Source organism: Ovis aries, chromosome 19 (genome assembly GCF_016772045.2).
Source record: "Ovis aries strain OAR_USU_Benz2616 breed Rambouillet chromosome 19, ARS-UI_Ramb_v3.0, whole genome shotgun sequence".
Classification (NCBI taxonomy): domain Eukaryota; kingdom Metazoa; phylum Chordata; class Mammalia; order Artiodactyla; family Bovidae; genus Ovis; species Ovis aries.
The window spans coordinates 15,999,152-16,026,841 of record NC_056072.1 but is presented as its reverse complement, the minus strand read 5'-3'; the positions used below and the strand labels follow the sequence as shown (position 1 = coordinate 16,026,841).

The 27,690-nt window shown below is 41.6% G+C and overlaps 1 long non-coding RNA gene across 2 annotated transcripts in view; it reads left to right on the top strand.

The window, feature by feature from the left end:
- Nucleotides 1-27,690, top strand: part of LOC132658172 (uncharacterized) — a 164,843-nt gene that overhangs the window by 108,362 nt on the left and 28,791 nt on the right. Inside the window, exon 3 of one of the 2 annotated variants that reach the window (XR_009597394.1) lies at nt 13,700-13,790. The exons of the other annotated variant lie outside the window; for it this stretch is intronic. This is a non-coding gene — a long non-coding RNA (uncharacterized LOC132658172). Of the gene's footprint in view, nt 1-13,699; nt 13,791-27,690 lie in introns of those variants that run through there. 2 annotated transcript variants of the gene reach the window in all.

Genomic DNA, 27,690 nt, shown 5'->3' with positions numbered 1-27,690 from the left:
ATGTTGAAAATCCCAGGGAATCACTAAAAAAATATCTCTAGAACTAATAAAGATAAGCAACTTGGCAGGATGCAGGATCAAGACACAAAAGTCAGTCGTATTTCTGTATACTAACCATGTACAATTGAGAAGAATTAAAAAAAAATACAAGCCAGTCCAGTGGTTAGAACTTGGCCCTTTTACTGCAAAGCACACAGGTCAGTCCTTGGGCAGAGAACTAAGATGCAGCAAGATGTGTGGTGAGGCCAGAAAAAAGTTTGTTTTTTTAGATAGCCCCTTTCAAGTTTGATCCCTGGGTCAGGAAGATCCCCTGGAAAAGGGAATAGCAACCCATTCTTTTGCCTGGAGAATTCCATGGATAGAGAAGCCTGGCAGGCTACAGTCCATGGGGTCACAAAGAGTACTCCTTTCACACAAACGGCACAACCGAATGACTAACGCTTTCACTTTTTCAAAAAGTACTCATGTATAAACCTGAAAAAATTATGTACAGAGTCTGTGTGTTGGAAAACTATAAAAAGTTGATGAAGGAAGTCAAAGAAGACCCAGTGAATAGAGAGACTGTTTTTATGGGTTGGAAGACTTGAAAAAGTAAATATGTCAATTTTGCTCAAGTTAATGTGGAGGTTTAATGTATTATCAATCAAAATCCCCAAAAAGTTTTAGTAGATATAGACCAAGCTATTCTAAATTTGATGGAAAACAGATAAATTGAAATAGGTAAAATAATTTTAAAAAAGAATACATTTGGGAGGATTGTACTACTTGATTTTAAGACTTTCAGTTATTAAAAGATAGACACATAGATCAGTGAAGCATTGATTAGAGAGTACAGAAATAGATCCACATAAATATGCACAACTGATTTTATTTTTTTATTTTATACTATAGTTGATTTACAATGTGTTAGTTTTAGATGTACAGCAAAACAATTCAGTTATACATATATCCATTCTTTTTCAGATTCTTTTCCTATATAGGTCATTACAGAGTATTGAGTAGAGTTCCCTGTTCTGTACTGTAGATCCTTGTTGATAATCTATTTTATATGTATTATGTTATATATGTGTATATATGTTAATCTCAAACTCCTAATTTATCCCTCTCTCTACCTTTTCCCTTTGGTAACCAGAAGCTAGTTTTCTAAGTCTGTGAATCTGTTTGTGTTTGTAAATTAGTTCATTTCTGTCAATTTCCAGATTCCACTTGTAAGTAATATATGTCTTTCTCTGTCTGACCTACTTAGTACAACAATCTCTAGGTCCATCCATGTTGCTGCAAATTGTATTATTTTACTCTTTTTCATATCACATTTTCTTTATCCTTCTGTTTGTCTGTGAACATTTTTGTTGCTTCCCTGTCTTGGCTATTATAAACAGTGCTGCAGTGAACATTGGAATGCATGTATCTTTTCGAATTATGGTTTTCGGTATGTTTTCCACTTAAGGAGTGGGATTGCTGGATTATATGGCAGTTCTACTTTTAGCTTTTTTAAGAACCTCCATACATTTTTCCATAGTGGCTATGTCAATCTACCTTGCCACCAACAGTGTAGGAAGGTTCACTTTTCTCCACACCTTCTCCTGAATTTATTGATTGTAGACTTTTTAATGGAGAAGGCAATGGCAACCCACTCCAGTACTCTTACCTGGAAAATCCCATGGATGGAGGAGCCTGGTAGGCTGCGGTCCATGGGGTCGCTAAGAGTCGGACACGACTGAACAACTTCACTTTCACTTTCCACTGTCATGCATTGGAGAAGGCAATGCAACCCACTCCAACGCTCTTGCCTGGAGAATCCCAGGGATGGCAGAGCCTGGTGGGCTGTTGTCTATGCGGTCGCACAGAGTCAGACGTGACTGAAGCGACTTAGCAGCAGACTTTAATGATGGTCATTCTGAGTGGTATGAGATCATACCTCGTGGTAGTTTTGATTTGCATTTCTCTAATAATTATTGATGTTGAGCATCTTTTTATGTGCTTTTTGGTCATCAACATGTCTTCTTTGGAGAAGTGTCAATTTAGATCTTCTGCACATATTTTGGTTGAGTTTTTTTTTTTTTTTTAATTGAGCTACATGAGCTGTTTGTATATTCTGTAGATTAATTCCTTGTCAGTTGCTTCATTTGCAAATATTTTCTCTCATTTTGTGAGTTGTCTTTTCATTTTGTTTATGCTTTCCTTTGCTGTGCAGAAGCTTTCAAGTTTAGGTTCCATTTAAAATTTTTTGTTACTCTAGGAAGTGAATACAACAAGATGTTGCTGTGATTTATGTCAAAGAGTATCCTGCCTATGTTTTCCGATAAGAGTTTTATAGTATCAGGTCTTACATTTAGGTTTTTAATCCATTTTGAATTTATTTTTGTGTATGGTATTAAAGAATATTCTAGTTTCATTCTTTTACATATAGGTGTCCAGTTTTCCTGGAACCACTTATTGAAGAGACTTTTTTCCATTGTATATTTTTGCCTCCTTTCTCATAGATTAGGTGACCATAGGTGTGTCAGTTTATCTCTGGGGTCTCTATCTTGTTCCATTGTTGTAGATTTCTGGTTTTGTGTCAGTACTATACTGTTTTGATGACTGTAGCTTTGTAGTATACACTGAAGTCTGGGAGCCTGAATGCTCCAGCTATGTTTTTCATTCTTAGGATTGCTCTGGCTATTTGGGGTCTTTTGGTTTCCATACAAAATTTAAAAAATGTTTGTTCTAGATCTGTGAAAAATGCCATTGGTAATTTCACAGAGATTGAGTTGAATCTGTAAATTGCCTTGGGTAGTATAGTCCTTTTTTAAGTGTTTTTGTTGTTGTTGTTGTAAGAGCCAAATAATATAAAACAACTATTTTAACTACATGACTGCAGCCATGAAATTAAAAGACGCTTACTCCTTGGAAGAAAAGTTATGACCAACCTAGATAGCATATTAAAAAGCAGAGATATTACTTTGCAGACTAAGGTCTGTCTAGTCAAGGCTATGGTTTTCCAGTAGTCGTGTATGAATGTGAGAGTTGGACTGTGAAGAAGGCTGAGAGCCAAAGAATTGATGCTTTTGAACTGTGGTGTTGGAGAAGACTCTTGAGAGTCCCTTGGACTGCAAGGAGATCCAACCAGTCCATTCTGAAGGAGATCAGCCCTGGGATTTCTTTGGAAGGAATGATGCTAAGGCTGAAACTCCAGTACTTTGGCCACCTCATGTGAAGAGTTGACTCATTGGAAAAGACTTTGATTCTGGGAGGGACTGGGGGCAGGAGAAGAAGGGGACCACAGAGGATGAGATGGCTGGATGGCATCACTGACTCGATGGACGTGAGTCTGAGTGAACTCCGGGAGTTGCTGATGGACAGGGAGTCCTGGCATGCTGCGATTCATGGGGTTGCAAAGAGTCAGGCATGACTGAGTGACTGAACTGAACTGAACTGAATGTATATTGGTTAAATTAGGGTTAACTTAATATATGTTCTGGAGACAGATGGTGCCTTCGTTTTTCCTTCCCTGTGCTATGCTGGAGGTCCTCATTAGCTGTCTAGGTTTTACCTAGTAGTGTATATATGTCAATCCCAATCTCCAATTTATTCCACCCCACCTTCCCCACTTGGTGCCCATACATTTTTTTCTCTATGCCTGTGTCTGTATTCTGTACTATTTTCTAGATTGTACATATATTCATTAATATATACTGCATTTGTTTTTCTCTTTCTGACTTACTTCATTCTGTATGACAGTCTCTAGGTCCATCCACATCTCTGAAAATAGCCCAATTTCATTCCTTTTTATGGGTGAGTAACATTCCATTTTTTATATATACTACGTCTTCTTTATCCACTCATCTGTTGATGGACATTCAGGTTGCTTCCATTTCTCTGGCTGTTGTAAATAGTACTGCAATGAATACTTGGGTTCGGTGTCTTTTTAAATTATGGTTTTATTTGGGTATATGCCCAGGAGTGGGATTACTGGGTCATATGGTAGTTCTCTTTTTAGTTTTTTTCGGGAACCTCCATAGTATTCTCCATAATGGCTGTATCAATTTACAATCCCACCAACAGTCCAAGAGGGTTCCCTTTTCTTCATTTGTTACTTGTAGGTTTTTTGATGATGACCATTCTGAGTGGTGTGAGGTGCTGCCTCATTCATTTCTGTAATACTTATTGATGTTGAGAATTTTTTTCATATGCCTCTTGACCATCTGTATGTCTTCTTTAGATAAGTGTCTATTTAGGTCTTCCACCCATTTTTTATTGAGTTGTTTTTCTTGGTATGAAGCCACATGAGCTATTTATATATTTTGGAGATGAATTTCTTGTCATTTGCTTCATTTGCAAATATTTTCTTCCATTCTGAGAACTGTCTTTTTGTCTTGTTTATGGTTTCCTTTGCTGTGAAAAAGGTTTCAATTTAAGTAGGTCTCATTTGTTTATTTTTGTTTTGATTTTCATTATTGTAGGAAGTGGGTCAAAAAAGATATTGCTCTGATTTATGTCAAAAGAGTGTACTATGTTTCCTCTAAGCATTCTATAGTGTCTGGCCTTACATCTAGGTCTTTAGTCCATTGGAGTTTATTATTGTGTAGAGTATTAGGGAGTGTTCTAATTTCATTCTTTTATATGTAGCTGTCTAGTTTTCTAAGAACAAATTATTGAAAAGATTGTCTTTTCTCCAGTGCTTCCTTTGTCATAAATTAGGTAATCATAGATGCCTGGGTTTATTTCTGGGCTTTCTCCCTGTTCCATTGATCTATTTGTCTGTTTTTGTGCCAGTATCATACTGTCTTGATTACTGCGGCTCTGTAGTATAGTCTGAAGTCAAGGGAGCCCGATTCCTCCAGCTTTGTTTTTCTTTCTCAAGATTGCTTTGGCTATTCAGGATCTTTTATATTTCCATACAAATTGTAAAAATTTTTGGCCTAGTTCTGTAGAAAATGCCAATGGTAATTTGAGAGATGGGAATACCAGACCACCTGACCTGCCTCTTGAGAAATCTGTATGCAGGCCAGGAAGCAACAGTTAGAACTGGACTTGGAACAACAGACTGGTTCCAAATACAAAAGGAGTACGTCAAGGCTACATATTGTCACCCTGCTTATTTAACTTATATGCAGAGTACATCATGAGAAATGCTGGGCTGGAAGAAACACAAGCTGGAATCAAGATTGCTGGGAGAAATATCAATAACCTCAGATATGCAGATGACACCACCCTTATGGCAGAAAGTGAAGAGGAGCTAAAAGCCTCTTGATGAAAGTAAAAGAGGAGAGTGAAAAAGTTGGCTTAAAGCTCAACATTCAGAAAACTAAGATCATGGCATCCGGTCCCATCACTTCATGGGAAATAGATGAGGAAACAGTGGCAACAGTGTCAGACTTTATTTTTGGGGGCTCCAAAATCACTGCAGATGGTGACTGCAGCCATGAAATTAAAAGATACTCCTTGGAAGAAAAGTTATGACCAACCTAGACAGCATATTAAAAAGCAGAGACATTACTTTGCCGACTAAGGTTCGTCTAGTCAAGGCTATGGTTTTTCCAGTGGTCATGTATGGATGTGAGAGTTGGACTGTGAAGAAGGCTGAGAGCTGAAGAATTGATGCTTTTGAACTGTGGTGTTGGAGAAGACTCTTGAGAGTCCCTTGGACTGCAAGGAGATCCAACCAGTCCATTCTGAAGGAGATCAGCCCTGGGAGTTCTTTGGAAGGAATGATGCTAAAGCTGAAACTCCAGTACTTTGGCCACCTCATGCGAAGAGTTGACTCATTGGAAAAGACTCTGATGCTGGGAGTGATTGGGGGCAGGAGGAAAAGGGGATGACAGAGGATGAGATGGCTGGATGGCATCACTGACTCGATGGACATGAGTCTGAGTGAACTCCAGGAGTTGGTGATGGACAGGGAGTCCTGGAGTGCTGTGATTCATGGGGTCGGAAAGAGTCAGACACGACTGAGCGACTGAACTGAATTTTGGATTGTACTGAATCTATAGATTGCTTTGGGTAGTAGGGTCATTTTCACAATATTGATTCTTCCAATCCAAGAACATATATATGTCTCCATCTGTCTGTGCCATCTTTGATTTCTTTTATCAGTATCTTATAGTTTTCTGAGCTTCCCTGGTGGCTCAGATGGTAAAGAATCCACCTGTAATGCAGGAGACTGGTGTTTGATCCCTGGGTGGGGAAGATCCCCTGGAGGGGGGCATGGCAACCCACACCAGTATTCTTTCCTGGAGAATCCCCATGGACAGAGGAGTCTGGCAGGCTACAGTTCATGTGGTTATAAAGAGTCAGACATGACTGAGAGACTAAGCACACACATAGATTTCTGAGTACAGGTCTTTTGTCTCATTAGGTAGGTTTATCCCTAGGCATTTTGTTCTTTTTTGTTGCAGTGGTAAATGGGATTGTTTCTTTAATTTCTCTTTCTGAATTTTTATTGCTAGTGTATAGGAATGCAAGAGATTTCTGTGCATTAATTTTGTATCCTGCAATTTTACCAGATTCAATGATAAGCACTAGTAGTTTTCTGGTGGCATCTTTAGGATTTTTCTAAGTATAATATCATGTCATCTGCAAACATTTTTTTTACTCCTTTCCAATTTGGATTCTTTTTATTTCTTTTTCTTCTCTGATTGCCATGGCTAGGACTTCCAAAACTGTGTTGAATAATAGTGACAAGGGTAGAATCTTTGTCTTGTTCCTGACCTTAGAGGAAATGCTCTGTATTTCATCACTGAGAGTGATCTTTTCTTTGGGCTTGTCATATATGGCCTTTACTATGTTGAAGTAGGTTCCCTGTATGTTCCCTCTAGTTTTTATCATTGATGTTTGTTGGATTATTTCAAAAGCCTTTTCTGCATCTGTTGAGATGATCATATGGTTTTTATTCTTCACTTTGTTAATATGTTGTATGACATGATTGATTTGCATATATTGAAGAATACTCGCATTCCTGGGATAAAGCATACTTGATTGTGGAGTATGATCCATTTAAGATATTGTTGGATTCAACTTTTAGTTTCACTGACCTTTTTTTGTTTGTTTCCTCCATCTCTATTTCATTCATTTCTGCTCTGATCTTTGTGGTTTCTTTCCTGTAGTTGATTTCTAGTCTCATAGCACTTAAGACCCACTGGCCTTTAAAGCCAATTGCTCTGGGGACGCCTGTTCCATTGCTCAATAGTGTCTGACTTTTTGTGACCCCACGGACTGCAGCATGCCAGGTTTCCCTGTCCTTCATTATGTCCTGGAATTTGCTCAAACTCATGTCCATTGAGTTGGTGATGCCATCCAACCATCTCATTCTCTGCCGCCCTCATCTCCTCCTGCTCTCAGTCTTTCCCAGCAGAGGGTCTTTTCCAGTGAGTCAACTCTTCGCATCAGGTGGCCAAAGTATTGGAGCTTCAGCTTCAGCATCATTTCTTCCAATGAATATTTAAGGTTGATTTCCTTTAGGATTGACTGATTTGATCTCCTTGCTGTCCAGGGGACTCAAGAGTCTTCTCCAACACCATAGTTTAAAGGCATTAATTCTTCAGTGCTCAGCTTTCTTCACGGTCCAACTCTTACATTCATACATGACTACTGGAAAAACAATAGCTTTGACTATACAGACCTGTGCTGAAAAAGTGATGCCTCTGCTTTTTAATATACTGTCTAGGTTTGTCATTGCTTTCTTTCCAAGGAGCAAATGTCTTTTAATTTCATGGCTACAGTCACTGTCTACAGTGATTTTAGAGTCTAAGAAAATATAGTCTCTCACTGTTTCCACTGTTTCCCCATCTGTTTCCCATGAAGTGATGGGACCAGATGCCATGATCTTCATTTTTTGAATGTTGAGTTTTAAGTCAGCTTTTTCACTCCCCTCTTTCACTTTCATCAAGAGGCTTTTTAGTTCTTCGCTTTCTGCCATAAAGGTGGTGTCATCTGGATATCTGAGGTTATTGATATTTCTCCCGGCAATCTTGATTCCAGCTTGTGTTTCTTACAGCCCAGCGTTTCTCATAATGTACTCTGTGTATAAGTTAAATAAGCAGGGTGACAATATACAGCCTTGATGTATTCTTTTCCTATTTGGAACCAGTCTGTTGTTTCATGTCTGGTTTTAACTATTGCTTCTTGATCTGCATACAAGTTTCTTAGGAGGTGGTAAGGTGGTCTGATATTCCCATCTCTAAGAATTTTCTGGTTTGTTGTAATCTATACAGTTAAAGCTTTAGCATAGTCAGTGAAGCAGAAGTGGATGTTTCTCTGGAATTGTTTTGCTTTTTCTGTGATCTGTGTTTGCAGTTTGATCTCTGGTTCCTCTGCCTTTTCTAAATCCAGCTTGAACATCTGGAAATTCATGGTTCACAAACTGTTCAACCCTGGCTTGGAGAATTTTGAGCATTACTTTACTAGCATGTGAGATGAGTGCAATTGTGCAGTAGTTTGAGCATTCTTTGGCATTGCCTTTCTTTGGGAGTGGAATGAAAACTGACGTAATCCAGTTCTGTGACCACTGCTGAGTTTTCCAAATTTGCTGGCATATTGAGTAGAGCACTCTCGCAACACCATCTTTTAGGATTTGAAATAGCTCAGCTGGAATTCCATCACCTCCACTAGGTTTGTTTGTAGTAATGCTTCCTAAGGCCTACTTGACTTCACACTCTAGGATGTCTGGCTCTAGATGAGTGATCACACCATCATGGAAATCCGGTCATTTGGACCTTTTTTGTATAGTTCTTCTGTGTATTCTTGCCACCTCTTCTTAATATCTTCTGCTTCTGTTAGATCCATACATTTTCTGTCCTTTATTGTGTCCTTCTTTGCATGAAATATTCCCTTGGTATGTCTAATTTTCTTGAAGAGATCTCTAGTCTTTCCCATTCTATTGTTTTCTTCCATTTCTTTGCATTATTACTTAAGAAGGCTTTCTTATTTCTCCTTGCTATTCTTTTGGAACTCTGCATTCAGTTGGATGTATCTTTCATTTTCTCCTTTGCCATTCACTTCTCTTCTTTTCTCAGCTCTTTGTAAGGCCTCCTCAGACAACCATTTTGCCTTCTTGCATTTCTTTTTCTTTGGGATAGTTTTGGTCACTGCCTCCTGTACAATGTTACAAACCTCCATCCATAGTTCTTCAGGCACTCTATCTATCAGATCTAATCCCTTGAATCTATTTGTCACTTCCACTGTATAATCGTAAGGGATTTGATTTAGATCATACCTGAATGATCTAGTGGTTTTCCATGCTTTCTTCAATTTAAGTCTGCATTTTGCAATAAGGAGCTGATGATCTGAGCCGCAGGCAGATCCAGGTCTTGTTTTTGCTGACTGCATAGTGCTTCTCCATATTCAACTGCAAAGAATATAATCAATTTGATTTTTGTATTGACCATCTGGTGATGCCCATGTGTAGAGTTATCTCTTGTGTTGTTGGAAGAGGATGTTTGCTATGACTAGTGCGTTCTCTTGGCAAAACTCTTGTTAACCTTGCCCTGCATCATTTTGTACTCCCAGGCCAAACTTGCCTGCTACTCCACATATCCCTTGACTTCCTACTTTTACATTAGACTCTCCTGTGATTAAAGGACATCTTTTTTGGGTGTTAGTTCTAGAAAGTCTTATAGATCTTCATAGAACTGTTCAACTTCAGCTTCTTCAGCAATAGTGATTAGGGCATGAACTTGGAATACTGTGATATTGAATGGCTTGTCTTGGAAATGAACTGAGATGAATCTGTCATTTTTGAGATTGCAGTCAAGTACTGCATTTCGTATTCTTTTGTTGACTGTGATGGCTACTCCATTTCTTCTAAGGGATTCTTGCCCACAGTAGTAGATATAATGGTCATCTGAATTAAATTCACGCATTCCCATCCATTTTAGTTTACTGATTACTAAAATGTCAATGTTCACTCTTGCCATCTCCTGTTAGACCACTTCCAATTTACCTTGATTCTTGGACCTAACTTTCCAGGCTCCTATGTAATATTCTTCTTTATAGCATCAAACTTTACTTTCACCACCAGACACATCCACAAGTAGGTGTTGTTTCTGCTTTGGCCCAGCCTCTTCATTCTTTCTGCAGCTATTTCTCTGCTCCTCCCCAGCAGCATATTGGACACCTGCTGACCTAGGGGGCTCATCTTTCAGTGTCCTATCTTTCTGCCTTTTCATAATGTTCGTGGGGTTCTCAAGGCAAGAATGCTGAAGTGGTTTGCTATTCCCTTCTCCAATGAACCACGTTTTATCAGAACTCTCCACCATGATCCATCCGTCTCGGGTGGCCCTGCATGGCATGGCTCAGAGTTTCACTGAGTTACACAAGGCTGTGATCCATGTGATCATTTTGGTTAGTTTTCTGTGATTGTGGTTTTCATTCTGTCTGCCCTCAGATGGATGAGAATAAGAGGCTAGCGCAAGCTTCTTGATGGGAGGGACTAGCTTTGGAGAAAACTGGGTCTTGCTCTAGTGGGCAGGGCCATGCTCAGTAAATCTTTAATCCAATTTTCTGCTGATGAGTGGGGCTGTGCTTCCGCCCTGTGGTCTGCAGTCTCTATGGGAGGACTCATGGTGACTGCCTCCAGAGGATTTATGCCAGCATGCCCTGTGGCTCCCAGCCTTGTTGTATTCAGTGCCCCTGACCCTGCAGCAGGCCACTGTCAACCCATGACTCCACCTGAGACTGCTGGACACTCAGGCAAGTCTAGTTCAGTCTTTTGTGGGGTCATTGCTCCTTTCTCCGGGTCCTAGTGTACATAAGGTTTTGTTAATGTCCTCCGAGAGTTTGTTTCCCCCAGTCCTGTGGAAGTTCTGTAATCAAAACCTGCTCATCTTCAAAGTCAGATTCCCTGGGGATTCACAGTCTCTTAGCTGGTTCCCCAGGTTGGGAAGTCTGTTGTGGGGCCTATAATCTTCGCAATAGTGGGAAAACTTCTTTGGTATAATTGGTCTCCAGTCTGTGGATCGCCCACTGGGCAGCTCTATGGTAGGGCTAATGGCCAGCTCCTTCAAGAGGACTCAGGCCACACGCCATGCCTCCCAGGTGGCTGCTGCCAGTGTCCCTGTCCCCACGGCAGGCCACTGCTGACCCACGCCTCCACCAGAGGCCCTGAAACACTCACAGGCAGGTCTGGCAATGGAATCATCTCAGCAATAAGAAGAAAGAAGTTGCTGATAAACACAGCTTAGATAAGTTTTAAACACTGCTGGGAAAGAAGGTTATGTACTGTTTTATTCCATTTATATGACATTATTAAAAAAAAAACACTTTTAAAAATGTAATTTACTTCTTGCCTCTGCTGGGTCTTTGTTGTTCCACATAGATTTTCTCTAGCTGTGGCGAGTGGGGGTCACTGTTAGCTGCAGTGCACGGGCTTCTCATTGCCGTGGCTTCTCTTGGTGCCGAGCACAGACTCTAGGGCACGCGGCTGTGGCTTCCTCAGCTGTGGTGTGGGGCTTCTTGAAAAGATGAACTATGGGGATTGAAGAAAAAAATCAATGGTGGTTAGGGACTATAAGGGAAAAGAGAGTGACTACAAAGAAATAAAACAAAGGAGTTTTTGAGTACCCTTCCTGTATTGGGCTTCCCTGATAGCTCAGTTGGTAAAGAATCTGCTTGCAATGCAGGAGATCCCGGTTCAATTCCTGGGTCGGGAAGATCTGCTGAAGAAAGGAAAGGCTACCCACTCCAGTATTCTGGCCTGGAGAATTCTATGGACTGTATAGTCTATGGGGTCTCAAAGAGTGGGACATGACTGAGTGACTTCCACTTCACTCACTGTATTGGTAGTTACATGAATCTATATATGTATTAAACTTCATTGAACTATACACCCCCATGGATTTTTCTTGGAGAGTCAAAGAGTATGTATTTAAGTTTCTAGATATGTATTCCTGTATTGGCCTTGTGAAGGATTGTAATGTTTCACATGCCAGTCGGAAGCACCTGAGACTACCTGTCTTCCCCATCGCTGGTACTTACTGCTTTTTATAACCTTCTCTAGTTAGACAGGTATAAATCTTAGATGGGATTTTAAAAGGCATATGTGTGTGTGAGTCTAGCAAGCAGTCTTCAGCTCTAGCTTGTTTTGAGTTGCATGTCCATCTCAGGTCACATTGTTAAGTGCCTTTTAATATTATAAATCATCTTTGCTTGTTCCTATGTAGGTATTTGCCAACAGTGTCATTTCTGGAATAAGCATGATGATTTCTGCTGCTGGGTTGTTGGAGCTTGAGTGGGGAATAAAGAGCCCTATCAGAGACTCCTATAAACTTGTTACTCTTTCTCTTAGGACTGAAAGAGATCTCTGAAATAAGACTTTGTCTATTATTGTGGCTGCCAGAGAATGCCACTGTAGACCCTTGAAATATAAAGATATAACCAAGAGAAATGTCCAGGTGAGGGTGAGAGTTGTTTCCTATGCAAAGGGTCACATGACTAAGTGCGAGTTCCTGGCAAAAATTTACAAGAAGGCCTCTGTAAGCAGGTCTTGTCTGCACTCCACCCATGTCTTCTTAGATTCAGATACCATTTTTTGGCATTTGACTTCTCAGTGTATTCTATGCCAAAGGCCAGTCCCTGTGCCTGCATGTTAGAGGGCTTCCCGCTGGCTGCTGAACATATTCTTCTTATGTGCCTGGGCATCTGGAAGTACCAGGGAATTTAAGCTCTTCTGGAAGCATCCCTTGGCTGGGGAGTGTGGGTTGTGTAAATTCTGCAGTTCTCTTACCCATAACTTGTGACCTAAACTGTCCCAGACCTCTCCTGGAGGACTGTGGGGCTTTATCTGATATCACACCCTTACTGGCCATCTTTTCTTCTTACCCTCAACTTCATTACCAGTCTTTCCTGGGAATATTTTCTAATAATTTGTAAGTCACTTTGACACAAATCCTCATCTCAGGGTCTTTTGTGGGAAATTCAACCTTAAGAGAGACTTTTCTCTTTATCCGTGACACAGTTTGAAATGTATAATCCTACTGCACTCTAAGGTATGTATTCTTTGGAATACTGATTTGATTGCTCTAACAGGAGCCCCAGGTGACTTTCAGGACATGGATCAGTTCAGTCGCTCAGTCGTGTCTGACTCTTTGCGACCCCATGAATCGCAGCACGCCAGGCCTCCCTGTCCATCACCAGCTCCCGGAGTTCACTCAGACTCACGTCCATCGAGTCAGTGATGCCATCCAGCCATCTCATCCTCTGTCATCCCTTTCTCTTCCTGCCCCCAATCCTCCCCAGCATCAGAGTCTTTTCAAATGAGTCAGTTCTTCCCATGAGGTGGCCACAGTACTGGAGTTTCAGCTTTAGCATCATTCCTTTCAATCTGCTCATGAAACAATGTGGGCAAGACCATGATATTGAAGATCCTATATTTTTCCTACATTCCTCAGGTATGGCCTCCATCCCCATGGTTCCCGCTACATCCAGGTAGGGTGACAGGGAAGAGAAGGCCTGTCTTAGAAGTTGTGCCCATCATTTATGTTCTCAACCCATTGGCTGCAACCTAAGGGCCAGAGCTTATTTAACTGGAATGGAGGCTGGCTGGGGAGCTGTGTGTTCAGTTTGTAACTGAACATGCTGTGCTCCCTGATTGTGAGGGAGAAGGGAGACCATGCCTTGGGATAGCTAGGCCCCTCTGCCATGGATATGCTTATGTGTTATCCATAGGTCTGTAGAGAGAAAAGAAACACCTGACCAGGTCACGTTCTCTGTTCTGTTCTAGCTTATTCTCCTTTGCCCTCATCCCCATGGCAAATGATGAGTCGCCAGAGTGGCAAATGATGAGTTCAGCTGTGGAATAGTTGATTGTCATATAAGTAGGCCCTTTCCAGAAATCTAGACGATTCACTTGAGGTTATTCACAATGTACTTATTTATTTGGCTGCCCCAGGTCTTAGGTTCGATGCAGGAGACCTGGGTTCGATCCTTGGGTTGGGAAGATCCCCTGGAGAAGGGCATGACAACCCACTTCAGTATTCTTGCCTGGAGAACTCCATGGACAGAGGAGCCTGGTGGGCTACAGTTCATGGAGTCGCAAAGAGTCGGACATGACTGAGTGACTAACACTGCCCTGCTAGGTCTTAGCTGTGGTACACAGAATCTTTCACTGTGAGATGCAGATTCTTCGTTGTGGCATGTGGAATCTAGTTCCCTGACTAGGGATTGAACCCGGGCCCCCTGCATTGGGAGCATGGCGTCTTAGTCACTGGACCACCAGGGAATTCTCTGTTACTCACTTTAAAGTATAACATGTACTATCTATGCTGAAATCTCAGAGCTTTGGGTACAGTGGTCATAGGTGGGATAACCTAGAAGCAGTGACTTTATTTTAAAGAGTGAGCTCCCAGGAGAGGTCAGTAAAGGAGTGGGAAACAGCTGACAAGCAAGGAGAAGCAGATCAGAAAGGGGCAAGTTCAGGCAGAGTTACAGCCTTGACCTGATCCCTCTGGAGGAGGGACTCTGGAGCCTCAGTTCTGCTGGAGGCGAGAGAGCTGAGCCCCTGTATTCTTACATTAGTTCTGTAGGGACTGATGGTTGCTTCAGTGGACAAACTGCCAGTGCCTGTAAACAAAATTCCCCTCGTAGCCCCAGCACAGTCTTTCCAAGAGAGCTATGGGTTCAGGCATTGAGAAGCTCTGAGAGAGGGAGAGCTACACCACTCTGCTACAGATGAGGTTGACTAGTGAGCCAACTAGTTGGTAGCAAGTCCTACAGAAACTGCTCTTCTGGGTCCACCTCCCTGGGAAAGGTGGCCTTCTAACTCCATAAGGATGGGGCTCAAGCTTGGTGGCAGCTCCTCGATAGTCATTTTAACTCCAGATCAGGGTCTTTCCTCTGGACTCCCCTTGCTCATTTGGGAGGCAGGAGTAAGTTGGAGTGGATACCTGAAAACCAGAGCCCTGCACGTTATAGGGAATGGCTGACTCCATTCTCTACCCATAGGGATGAGGCAAACGTCATGACACTGGGGCTTGCAACCCAGGCAGATCCCATCAAATGAGGTGGGTGGTTGATACAGCCGAAGTGATTCTCCCATGTGGCTGTTTCTAGGTACATCTTTTAAAATAAGTTGTGCTTAAATTAGCAACGCTTTACTTTTAATATTTCTCTCTCGAAGTAGCAAGCATAGTTTCAATCAGGAGCCTGATTAATATGCAAAAAATGATTTGTTTTGATTTCAGTCTAGTGGGCTTTTTTTTTTTTTTTCCCTTCACCAGGCAACTTCTTTATCAAATTCCTCTGCTTTTAAAGGATGAGAAGAAATGTATGTCCTTAAAGTCAGAGGGCATGGTTTCCTTGAAATTGGAAATAGAAGGCTCTCTGGAGGCTGATCTGAAATCTTAACAGCATAACTTTGCCAACGGCAAAACATCTCTTCATAATTTTCAGTGTACCTTCAGGTATCAGCTCCATGATGAGGCCATGCAAAACCTTGTTGGATTTTGCAAAAAAACTGCAGCCGTTGGAAGTTGCACTTGACACAGTTGTTCCATCAAAGTGTATTATATTTTGTTACTTATTGTATGACCTTGGGCAAGTTACTTAAATCTCTGTTTATTCTCCTTAAAGTGAAGATAACACCTACCTGTTGGGATTTTGTGCAATGTAAGTTTATAATCCCTTATCCAAAACCTTGATGAATTTCTGAATTCATAATTTTTTGGATTTTTTTAGGAAGGCAGTTCAGCATGTGGATCATATTACCTAACATTCCCAGTGGAGCCTTGGGAGGCACCCCGTCATTAAACACATTAATATTTCTGCAGCCAAACCCATGAATATTCATATACAGTAGCATAAAGACTAAAAATAGCCTCTCATTAGTCCAGGGCAAGGTTTGTAACCAAGTGAGTTATAAACAGATCTCTCTCTTTCCAGAGCCCTTTGGACTGGGGGACTGGCAATCGGAGGCTGTGGTCCTGTGATGAGAGAGTCTCTGTGTCTATCCACTCATTTCAGCTGGCTCCAATAATGACTCAGTGTGGTGCAGCGATGCTCGTGGAAAGATCTGTTCCCAGGGTGGTTCAGTTTCCCTCCCAGCTTGTGATGTGAGTGGGCTCTTGTGAATTTTCCTTTCTTCTTTGACATTTTAAATCCTAATTTGCTTCTTCCAGGGGTCTGATTTCAGGCACAACTGTTTTGACACAAATAGGCTTGACCAAAGTTTCTAGAGTGGGAAAAACAATCATGTCATTACTTAATTGGTACCTCATTAAGAAACTGAATTGTCTAAAAGTTGGTAGGAAGTCCGAAGAAATTCCCCAGGTGGCAAGTTTCAGGATGTTCAGAAGGAAACACACAGTAAGAATTTGTCAGTGTACACAAAGGCTGAAAGCCCATGGCAGATCCTCAACACTGCTATGGTACTGTCTCTGCTCCCCCACCCTCAGCAAGCCCTGCTTAACTGTGCCGTGACTATGTTTAATTTTTACTTGCTATGTCAAAACATATAATGCTTATGATAACAAACATAAATCTTCTACAGAATTTATTTTCAGGGCTTTCTGGTAGTCCATTGATTGGCTCCACAGTCCCAATGCAGGGTGTACAGGTTTGATCCCTGATCAGAGAACTGGAATCCCACATATTGCATGGCGTGGTCTAAAAAAAGAATTTAATTTTCACCATATACACTCCTGGAATTTGCTTGTGAAAATTTAAATTGGGATAAAATTTTGCCAAAGGGTATTAAATCAGTGGGCTTGACCACTTCGGCAGTGTGTTCTTTCTTTACTACTTTTGTATTTGACTGAGGAGAAATATTAAAGTTCGCACTTGATGAGCAGTTATTATATGCTAGGGGCTGTTACCAGTACCTGTTAATGCATTTACAGCTCACAATGTCTTGTCCAAGTCCCTCAGGACCAGGTGCATATTTGAGTTTAGAAAGGCAAAGTGTGGTAGGTACTCACTCTACCGTTATACCCCCAGGGCAGGGCAGGCAGGGGGAGGGTGGGTTGTGGCATTGTCCACCAGATCACACAGTCATATTTCAATAGGAAAATGTGTGACGATCCCCACTAGCTGCAGTGTAAGTTTCCCTCTAAATGATTTTTGTTAAAACTCCAGTTTTCAGAGCATTTGGGATTTTGGAATTGCATACACGGGCTGGCCAACTCATGTTCTGCTGCTCAGTCCTCACGATGACCCCGTGAAATAGGAAGTGTTACCTTGTGTAGGGAAGAATCAACCTTTCCCACCAAGCAGTCTGGGCTCTGCCTTGGCTCACAGAAGCTGGTCTCTCAGGCCCTGGAATGTCCTGTCTGCGGGAGTGTCTTTGTTTGCCTGGAGGCTCTGGTTACCAGCTAGTCTAACAGTGTGATTTAATCTTTCTGACATGTACGCTCTGCTGTATTTGTTTAGTTCTGGCTTCTCTGAGTCTTCTTTGCCGCACACCGGCTTTCTCTAGTTGTGGAGAGCGGGGGCTACTTTGTTAGTTGTGGTGCCTGGGCTTCTCATTGTGGTGGCTCCCCTGCTGCAGAGCACAGGCTCGAAAAGTGTGGGCTTCAGTGGTTGCAACACTGCAGGCTCAGTAGTTGGCGCTCGTGGGTTCTAGAATGTGGGCTCAGTAGTTGGGGCACTTGGGCTTAGCTGCTCCTTGGCATGTGGCATCTTCCCAGACCAGAGATCGCACCCATGTCCCCTGCATTGGCAGGCAGAGTCTTACCCGCTGCGCCACCAGGAAAGTCCCTAACAGCGTGATTTATGATGAAGGCTTTGGGCTTTGCATTATGAGTTCTGATTTCTAGAGGAACTGGAGACCAAAGGTATTAGACTCTTGGGAGGGGCTGGGGACTAGAGATCAGACACCTGGGCGGTAGTGATCAGCTCCAAATATTGCCTTGGACACCAGAGGCTTGGGTGACCTTCCCGGCTGGCAGTGCTCTGCGTGCATTGTTACACGATGGTGCAAAGAGGCACCAACATCCCGGAGTCCATGAACAGAAGACACTCAGAAGCTCCACAGTTAGACTCCCTTCTAGGCTCTGCCCTCAGTCTCTTCCTTGGGCTAATTTTAACCTGTATTTTTTCCCTGTAATAAACTGGGAGTATAATAGTTGTCAGTGAGTTCTGAGAATTCTCTCAACGAATTATTGAACATGTGGGTGGTTTTATGAACTCTTTCAGCTGATATCAGAAGTGAGAAAGGTCTCTTTTTAAGATTTTTTTTTTTAATGTGGATCATTTTTTGAAAGGCTTTTATTGAACTTGTTATAGTATTGCTTCTGTTCTGGGTTTTTGGCCATGGGACACGTGAGACTTCGTTCCCCAACCAGGGATGGAACCCACACTGCCAGGGATGGAAAGGGGAGTTTTAACCATTGGACCACCAGGGAAATCCTGAGGGAGGTCTTGTATGAAGACTTCTTCCCTCAAGCTGTACTGCTAGTTAAACACTTTCATCCCCATTTTCTCTATGAACAAACCAAGGCAAAGAAGATAACTTACTTTTAGGTCACAAGACTTGTAAATGGAAGAGCTAATGCAAACCCACTTTTGACAGAATTTGCAATCCTTGTCCAGCATTTGTTCCGGACTCAGTTCACACACTACTCAGGACCCACTGGGCCCTGCCCCCCGCTTCCACACTGGCCATGGTAGCTCTCCTTGTACAAGCATCCCTCTGCGGTTAAGCTTTGGCTGTGGAGCTAGATACCCTTCCCTATGAAAGGGGGTTTAGGTTCGCTAGTGCAAAAGTAACTCTGATTCTGAAACCAAATTATAATTCTTTATGGTTGCATCAAGATTTGTATTTTTATAAGACATTTTGCATTTATAGTTTCATTTCTTCTTCACACCACTCTAAAACAGGCAGACAGCAGAGCATAGTATGAATATTGGAGCCTGATATATATAAAGCCATTCACCAGATGAGTAAGGCAGTGTGTTGCTCAGCCTCTCTGAGCCTCAGTTTCCTCGGCTATAAAGTGGGGGTATTGATGGTGTGTCTCTTAGAGGGATGGGTATGAACTTAGGGATGTGTGCAAATCCCCTGACACATCACAGATAACCATTAAGTGACGAGGTGTTTACAGATGAGGAGAGTAAGGTAGGTAGCTTCCCAAGGTCACACACCTCTATGAGGCAGGACCTAGGCTTTGATTCAAGTCCCATAGACTTACAAAAAGGGGTACAAAAGGGCCTTAAAGATCCTCGAGGTGTGAGATTTTCAAACTTTAATTTTTAAGCTTCAGAGAAAATCCTGGAAAACCGTCAAAGGGGAATCAGATAAAGGTTGGATTACTCTTAATTCAGGTGGGCCTGGTTTCCTCTTCTCTCCCTAATTGCTAGTAACCCCCGATGGGGTGGTAGTACCTTAGGGTTCCTCGGAACACTGCTTGAAAATCTGGTCTGGTCCCACCTGTGCTTTACATATGAGGTTGCTGTGGCTCAGAGAGGTCAGCTTACTTGCCCAAGGTCACAGGGTTGTTCTCTGGCAGGGGTGGGACTTCAGCCTTGTTGACAGAACCAAGCTTAGTGTCCTTCCCCTCTACCTTGTCACCTCTGGGAGGGAGAGACATCTGACGCCAGTGAGAGCATGCCTTCTGATGACGCCAACCGATGTGTCGCTCTCCAGCCCAGGAGGTGTTCTGTGGACCCTCGGCCCCACCGACCTTCTCCAGTGCTCTCTTCCCAGTCTGGACTATTAAGGGTGAACATGTGGAGCTGCGTTTTTAGTTAATCTTGACAATTGGGTTCCTGTCCGTCTTTCCTGATGCAAACCATTTGCAGGAGGCTAGACAGCAGGAAGCACACAAACCACTCTGCTCCTGGTTCTGGAGCTGTGAATGGCTGAGGGTGGCTTGGCAGATTTTAGCAGCATTCGTGTTTCTAGGAGCAGCACCCTTGAAAATTACCTGTTTGTATAGTCTGATGGCAGGCTCCTCATTTCCCCTTGTGGCATTTTAAAAAATGTGCTTTACTAAAAAATGTGGCATAAGTCACATAATGTAAAACATACTATTTTCACCATATTTAACTGTGTATTTTGGCACTAAGTACATTCATCAGGTGGCTAAAGAATCTGCCTGCCATGTCAGGAGATGCAGATTCGATCCCTGGGTCAGGAAGATCCCCTGGAGGAGGACATGGCAGCCCACTCCAGCATTCTTGCCTGAAGAATCCCGTGGATAGAGGAGCCTGGCAGGCTATAGTCCATGGGGTCGCAAAGAGTCGGACACGATTGAGCGACTAGGCACAACTCTCACCATCGTCTATCTCCCAAGCTTTTCACCTTCCTAAACTGGAACTCTGTCCCTATTAAACACCAAACCCCTATTCCTCGTCTCCACTCCATCGACCAGCCACCAGCATCTACCAGTGTTGCTTCTGACTATGAATTGACTATTCAGGTACCTCATATAAGTGGAATCAAACAGTATTTGTCTGCACCTACTCTTGCCTGGAAAGTCCCATGGACGGAGGAGCCTGGTGGGCTGCAGTCCATGGGGTTGCTAAGAGTTGGACACGACTGAAGTGACTTAGCAGCAGCAATGTATATTGGAATGCATTTTAAAGGTTGAGTTTCTATATGTCCTACACACAGATTGTACCTTCTTCCCCCTCTGCCCCGTGCTTTACAATAGATTCTCATTAGCTATCTGTTTAATACAAGGGCTTACCTGGTGGTGCAGAGGTTAAAGTGTCTGCCTGCAATGCGGGAGACCTGGGTTCGATCCCTGGGTCAGGAAGATCACCTGGAGAAGGAAATGGCAACCCACTCCAGTATTCTTGCCTGGAGAATCCCATGGACGGAGGAGCTTGGTGGGCTACAATCCACGGGTCGCAAAGAGTCGGACACGCCTGAGCAACTTCACTTTCACAGTGTGTATATGTAAATCCCAGTCTTCCGGCTCATCCCCCATCTCTCCTCCTTGGTGTCCATACATTTGTTCTCTATGCGTCTGTCTCTATTTCTGTTTTGCAAATAGGTTCATCTGTACAGTTTTTCTAGATTCCACGTATATGTGTTAATATACGATACTTGTTTTCTCTTTCTGACTTCCTTCATTTTGTATGACAGTCTCTAGGTCTATCTACGTCTCTGCAAGGGGCACAATTTCATTCTTTTTAGGGCTGAGTAATATTCCATCGTCCATATGTACCACACCTTCCTTATCTGTTGCTATGTTGATGAACATTTAGACTGCTTCCTTGTCCTGGCTAGTGTAACTAGTGCTTCAGTGAATATTGGGGTGCATGTGCCATTTTGAATTATGGTTTTCTCAGAGTATATGCCCAGTAGTGGGATTGCTGGGTCATATGATAATTCTATTTTTAGTTTTCCAAGGAACCTCTATAGTGTTCTCCATAGTGGCTTTATCAGTTTACATTCCCACTAACAGTGTAAGAAAGTTCCCTTTCCTCCACACCTTCTCCAGCATTTATTGTTTGTAGATTTTTTTGATGATCGCCATTCTGACTGGTGTGAGTTGATATTACATTGTAGTTTTGATTTGCAGTTTGCTAATAATTTGTGATGTTGAGCATCTTTCCATGTGCCTCTTGACTATCTGTATGTTCTCTTTGGAGAAAAGTCTATTTAGGTCTTCCACTCATCTTTTTTATTGGGTTGTTTTGATATTGAGCTGCATGAGCAGTTTGTTTATTTTGGAAATTAATCCCTTGTCAGTTGCTTCATTTGCAAATATTTTCCCCCATCTGAGGGTTATCTTTTTGTCTTGTTTATGGTTTCCTTTGCTATGCAAAAGCTTTTAAGCTTCATCGGGTCTCATTTGTTTATTTTTGTTTTTATTTTCATTACTCTAGGAGACAGGTCAAAAAAGATTGTGCTGTGGTTTATGTCAAGGAGTCTTCGGCTTCTGTTTTCCTCTAAGAGTTTTATGGTATCCAGCCTTTCAGTTAGGTCTTTAAGCCATTTCGAGTTTATTTTTGTGTGTAGTGTTAGGAAGTGTTCTAATTTCATTCTTTTACATGTAGCTGCCCGGTTTTCTCAGCACCACTTATTGAAGAGACTGTCTTTTCTCCATTGTGTATTCTTGCCTCTTTGTCATAGATTACTGTCATTACCATAGATGCCTGAGTTTATTTCTGGGCTTTCTCTCCTGTTCAAATTATCTATATTTCTGTTTTTGTGCCAGTATCACACTGTCTTGATGACTGTAGTTTGTAGTATAGTCTGAAGTCAGGGAGCTTGATTGCTCCAACTCCATTATTCTTTCTCAGGATTATTTTAGCTATTTGGGCTCTTTTGTGTTTCTAGACAAATTGTAAAATTTTTTTGTCTTAATTCTCTGAAGAATGCCATTGGTAATTTGATAGGGATTGTATTGAATCTGTAGATTGTTTTGGAGAGTATAGTCATTTTGACAATATTGATTCATCTAATCCAAGAACATTGTATATTTCTCCATCTGCTTGTGTTGTCTTTGATTTCTTTTCTCAATATCTTATTGTTTTCTGAGTACAAGTCTTTTGTTTCCTTAGGACAGTTTATTCCTAGGTATTATATTATTTTTGTTGAAGTGATAAATAGGATTGTTTTCTTAATATCTCTTTCTTATTTTTTGTTGCTTGTGTATGGGAATGCAAGAGATTTCTATGCATTAATTTTCCATCCTGTAACTTTACCAAATTCTTTCATTAGCACTAGTTTTCTGGTGGCAGAGTATCATGTCATCTGCAAACACTTACAGTTTAATTCTTTTCAATTTGGATTCTTTTTCTTCTCTGATTTCTATGGCTAGGACTTCCAAAACAGTGTTGAATAAACGTGGCAGGAGTGGACATCCTTGTCTTGTTCCTGACCTCAGAGGAAATGCTTTCAGTTTTTCACCTTTGAGAATGATGTTTGCTGTGGGTTTGTCATATATGACCTTTATTATGTTGAAGTAGGCTCCCTCTATGCCCTCTTTCTAGAGAGATTTTATCATAAAAGGCTGTTTATTTTGTCAAAAGCTTACTCTGCATCCATTGAAATTATCATATAAATGTTACTCTTCAGTTCGTCAATACGGTGTATCAGTTCAGTTCAGTTGCTCAGTCGTGTGTGAGTCTTTGCGACCCCATGGGCTGCAGCACGCCGGGCTTCCCTGTCCATCACCAACATGTCCGCTGAGTCGGTGACGCCATCCAACAATCTCATCCTCTGTTGTCCCCTTCTCCCGGCTTCAGTCTTTCCCAGCATCAGCGTCTTTTCCAATGAGTCAGTTCTTTGTATCAGGTGGCCAAAGTACTGGAACTTCAGCTTCAGCATCAGTCTTTCCAATGAATATTCAGGGTTGATTTCCTTAGGATTGACTGGTTTGATTTCCTTGTAGTCCAAGGGACTCTCAAGAGTCTTCTCCAACACCACAGTTCAAAAGCATCAATACTCTGGTGCTCAGCTTTCTTTATGGTCCAACTCTCACATAAATACATGACTACTGGAAAAACCATAGCTTGACTAGATGTACCTTTGTTGGCAAAGTAATGTCTCTGCTTTTTAATATGCTTTCTAGGTTTGTCATAGCTTTTCTTCCAAGGAGCAAGCGTCTTTTAATTTCATGGCTGCAGTAACCATCTGTAGTGATTTTGGAGCCCAAGAAAATGAAGTCTGTCACTGTTTCCATTGTTTCCCCATCTATTTGCCATGAAGTGATGGGACCAGATGCCATGATCTTAGCTTTCTGAATATTAAGTTTTAAGTCGTTTTTTTTTTTCTCTCCTCTTTCAGATTCATCAAGGGGCTCTTTAGTTTCTCTTCACTTTCTGCCATAAGTGCGGTGTCATCTGCATGTTTGAGGTTATTGATATTTCTACCAGCAGTCTTGATTCCAGCTTGTACTTCATCCAGTCCAGGATTTCACATTATGTACTGTCATTTCAGTTCAGTTCATTTTAGTCTCTCAGTTTTGTCCGACTCTTTGCGACCCCATGAATCACAGCATGCCAGGCCTCCCTGTTCATCACCAACTCCCGGAATTCACTCAAACTCACATCCATTGAGTCGGTGATGCCATCCAGCCATCTCATCCTCTGTCATCCCCTTCTCCTCCTACCCCCAATCCCTCCCAGCATCAGAGTCTTTTCCAATGAGTCAGCTCTTTGCATGAGGTGGCCAAAGTACTGGAGTTTCAGTTTTAGCATCATTCCTTCCAAAGAAATCCCAGGGCTGATCTCCTTCAGAATGGATTGGTTGGATCTCCTTGCAGTCCAAGGGACTCTCAAGAGTCTTCTCCAACACCACAGTTCAAAAGCATCAATTCTTTGGTGCTCAGCTTTCTTCACAGTCCAACTCTCACATCCATACATGACCACTGGGAAAACCATAGCCTTGATTAGATGGACCTTAGTCGGCAAAGTAATGTCTCTGCTTTTGAATATGCTATCTAGGTTGGTCATAACTTTCCTTCCAAGGAGTAAGTGTCTTTTAATTTCATGGCTGCAGTCATCATCTGCAGTGATTTTGGAGCCCCCCAAAATAAAGTCTGACACTGTTTCCACTGTTTTCCCATCTATTTCCCAAGAAGTGATGGAACCAGATGCCGTGATCTTCGTTTTCTGAATGTTGAGCTTTAAGCCAACTTTTTCACTCTCCTCTTTCACTTTCATCAAGAGGCTTTTTAGTTCCTCCTCACTTTCTGCCATGATGTACTCTGTATAGAAGTTAAATAAGCAGAGTGACAATATATAGCCTTGACGTATTCCTTTCCCAATTTGGAAACAGTCCGTTGTTCCATATTTGGTTCTAACTTTGCTTTTTGACCTACACACAGATTTCTCAAGAGCCAGGTAAAGTGGTCTGGTATTCCCATCTCTTTTAAGAATTTTCCACAGTTTGTTGTGATCCACATGGTCAAAGAGTTTAGCATAGTCAATGAAGCAGAAGTTGATGTTTTTCTGGAACTCTCTTGCTTTTTCAATGATCCAATGGATTGATAATTTAATCTCTGGTTCCTCTGCCTTTTCTAAATCCAGCTTGAACATCTGGAAGTTCTCTGTTCACATACTGTTGAAGCCTTGCTTGGAGAACTTTGAACATTACTTTGTTAGCGTGTGATAGGAGAGCAATCGTACGCTAGTTTGAACATTCTTGGAGAAGGAAATGGCAACCCACTCCAGTACTCTTGAACATTCTTTGGCACTGCCTTTCTTTGAGATTGGAATGAAAACTGACCTTTTCCAGTCCTGTGGCCACTGCTGAGTTTTCCAGATTTGCTGGTATATTGAGTGCAGCATTTTCACAGCATCATCTTTCAGGATTCAAAATAGCTCAACTGGAATTCCATTACCTCCCCTAGCTTTGTTTGTAGTGATGCTTCCTAAGGTCCAGTTGACTTCGCATTCCAGGATGTCTGGCTCTAGGTGAGTGATTTCATCATTGTGGTTATCTGGTGTAAGGTTAGATTGTTTATTTGAGATTTTTATTGTTTCTTTTTTAAAAAATTATTTATTTGTTTGGCTACTCTGGGTCTTAGTTGTGGCACGTGGTATCTTTAGTTGTGGCATGTGGGATCTAGGTCCCTGGCCAGGAATCGAACCTGGACCCCCTGCGTTGGGAGGGTGAAGCCTTAGCCACTGGACCACCAGGGAAGTCCTTTTCTTGTCTCCTGAGGTGGGATTGTATTGCTGCAAACTTCCCTCTCAGAACTGCTTTTGCTGCATCCCATAGGTTTCAGATCATCATGTTTTCATTGCCATTTTTTTCTGTGTACTTTTTGATTTCCTCTTTGATTTCTTCAGTGTTCTCTTGGTTATTTAGTAGCATATTGTTTAGGTTCCATGCGTTTGTGTGTTTTATTTATTTATTTATTTTTTTACTGTAATTGATTTCTAATCTCATAGTGCTGTGGTTGGAAAAGATGCTTTACAATTTCAGTTTTCTTAAGTTTACTGAGACTTGATTTGTGAACCAAGATGTGATCTATCCTGGAGAATGTTCTGTGTACACTTGAGAGGAAAGCATATTGTGCTTTTGGATGGAATGTTCTATAAATATCAAGTAAGTCTATCTCATCTAGTATGTCATTTAAAACTGTGTTCTTTATTACATTTCTGTGTGGATGATCTGTCCATTTGTGTAAGTTGGGTGTTACAGTCCCCCACTATTACTGTGTTACTATTGATTTTCCCTCTGATGGCTGTTAGCATTTGGTGTATGTATTGAGGTGCTCTTATGCTGGGTGCATAAATATTTATAGTTGTTATATCTTCTTCTTGGATTGATCCTTTGTTCATTATGTAGCGTCCTTCCTTGTATCTTGCAATAGTCTTTAAAGTCTATTATTCTTATATGAGTATTGGTACTCCAGCTTTCTTTTGATTTCCATTTGCATCTTTTTCTACCCCCTCACTTTCAGACTCTCTGTGTCCCTGGGTCCAAAGTGGGTCTCTTGTAAACAGCTTATATTCAGGTCTTGTTTTTGTATTAATTCAGCCAGTCTATGTCTTTTGTTGGAGCATTTAATCCATTTACGTTTAAGGTAATTATCAATGTGTATGTTCCTATTACCTTTTTCTTTTTTTGGATTTGTTTCTGTATGTCTATTTTTTTCCCTCTTGTGTTTCCCACCTAGATAAGTTCCTTTAGCATTTGTTGTAAAGGTGGTTTGGTGGTGCTGCATTCTCTTAGCTTTTGCTTGTCTGTAAAGCTTTTGATTTCTCTGTTGAATTGGGATATAATTGACCAGGTAGAGTAATCTTGGCTGTAGGGGCTTCCTTTTAATCACTTTAAATGTATCCTGCCACTCTCTTCTGGCCTGCAGAATTTCTGCTAAAACACACACACACACACACACACACACACACACGCACACGCACGCACACAATTCAGCTGATAACCTTATGGGGATTCCCTTGCATATAATGTATTGTTTTTCCATTGCTGATTTTAATATTTTTTCTTTGAATTTAATTTTTCTCAGTTTGAATAATATGTGTCTTGGTATATTTCTCCTTAAGTTTATTCTGTATCAGATCCTCTCTGCTTCCTGAGCTTGGGTGACTATTTCTTTTCCCATGTTAGGGAAGTTTTCAACTATAATCTCTTTAAATTTTTTCAGACACTTTCTGTTCCTTTTCTCCTTCTGGGACCCCTATAATTTGCATGTTGTTGTATTTAATGTTGTCCCAGAGGTCTCTGAGACTGTCCTCATTTCTTTTCATTCTTTTTCCTTTGTTCTGTTCCTCTGCAGTTATTTTCACCATTCTGTGTTACAGCTCACTTTTTCATTTTTCTGCCTCAGCTATTCTGTTATTCATTCCTGCTAGTGTTTGTTTAATTTCAGTTATTGTTCACTGTTTGTTCTTTAGTTCTTCTACATCCTTGTTAAACATTTATTTTCTTTATCCATGCCTCTGTTGTATTTCCAAGATTCTGGGTCCTCTTTACTATCATTACTCTGAGTTTTTCTCATATAGATTGCCTATTTCCTCTTCATTTCTTTGGTCTTGTAGGTTTTTACCTTGCTTCTTCATCTGGAACATATTTCTCTGTTGTCTTATTTTTGTTGATGAGTTGGGATGTGTTCCTGTCTTGCTGGTTGTTTTGCCTGAGGCATCTAGCACAGGAGCTTTCAGGAAGTTGGGTCTTGGTGCCAAGATGAGGACCTCTGGGAGAGCTCACACTTATTAACATTTCCTGAGGCCTGAAGTTCTCTACTAGTCCATCAGCCTGGATTCAGTGCTCCTGCTAAAGGGGCTCAGGCCCAGCTCCCAGCCTGTGAGGAGATGTGAACTCTATGTCCTTCAGCTCTGACATCTTGGCCCCAC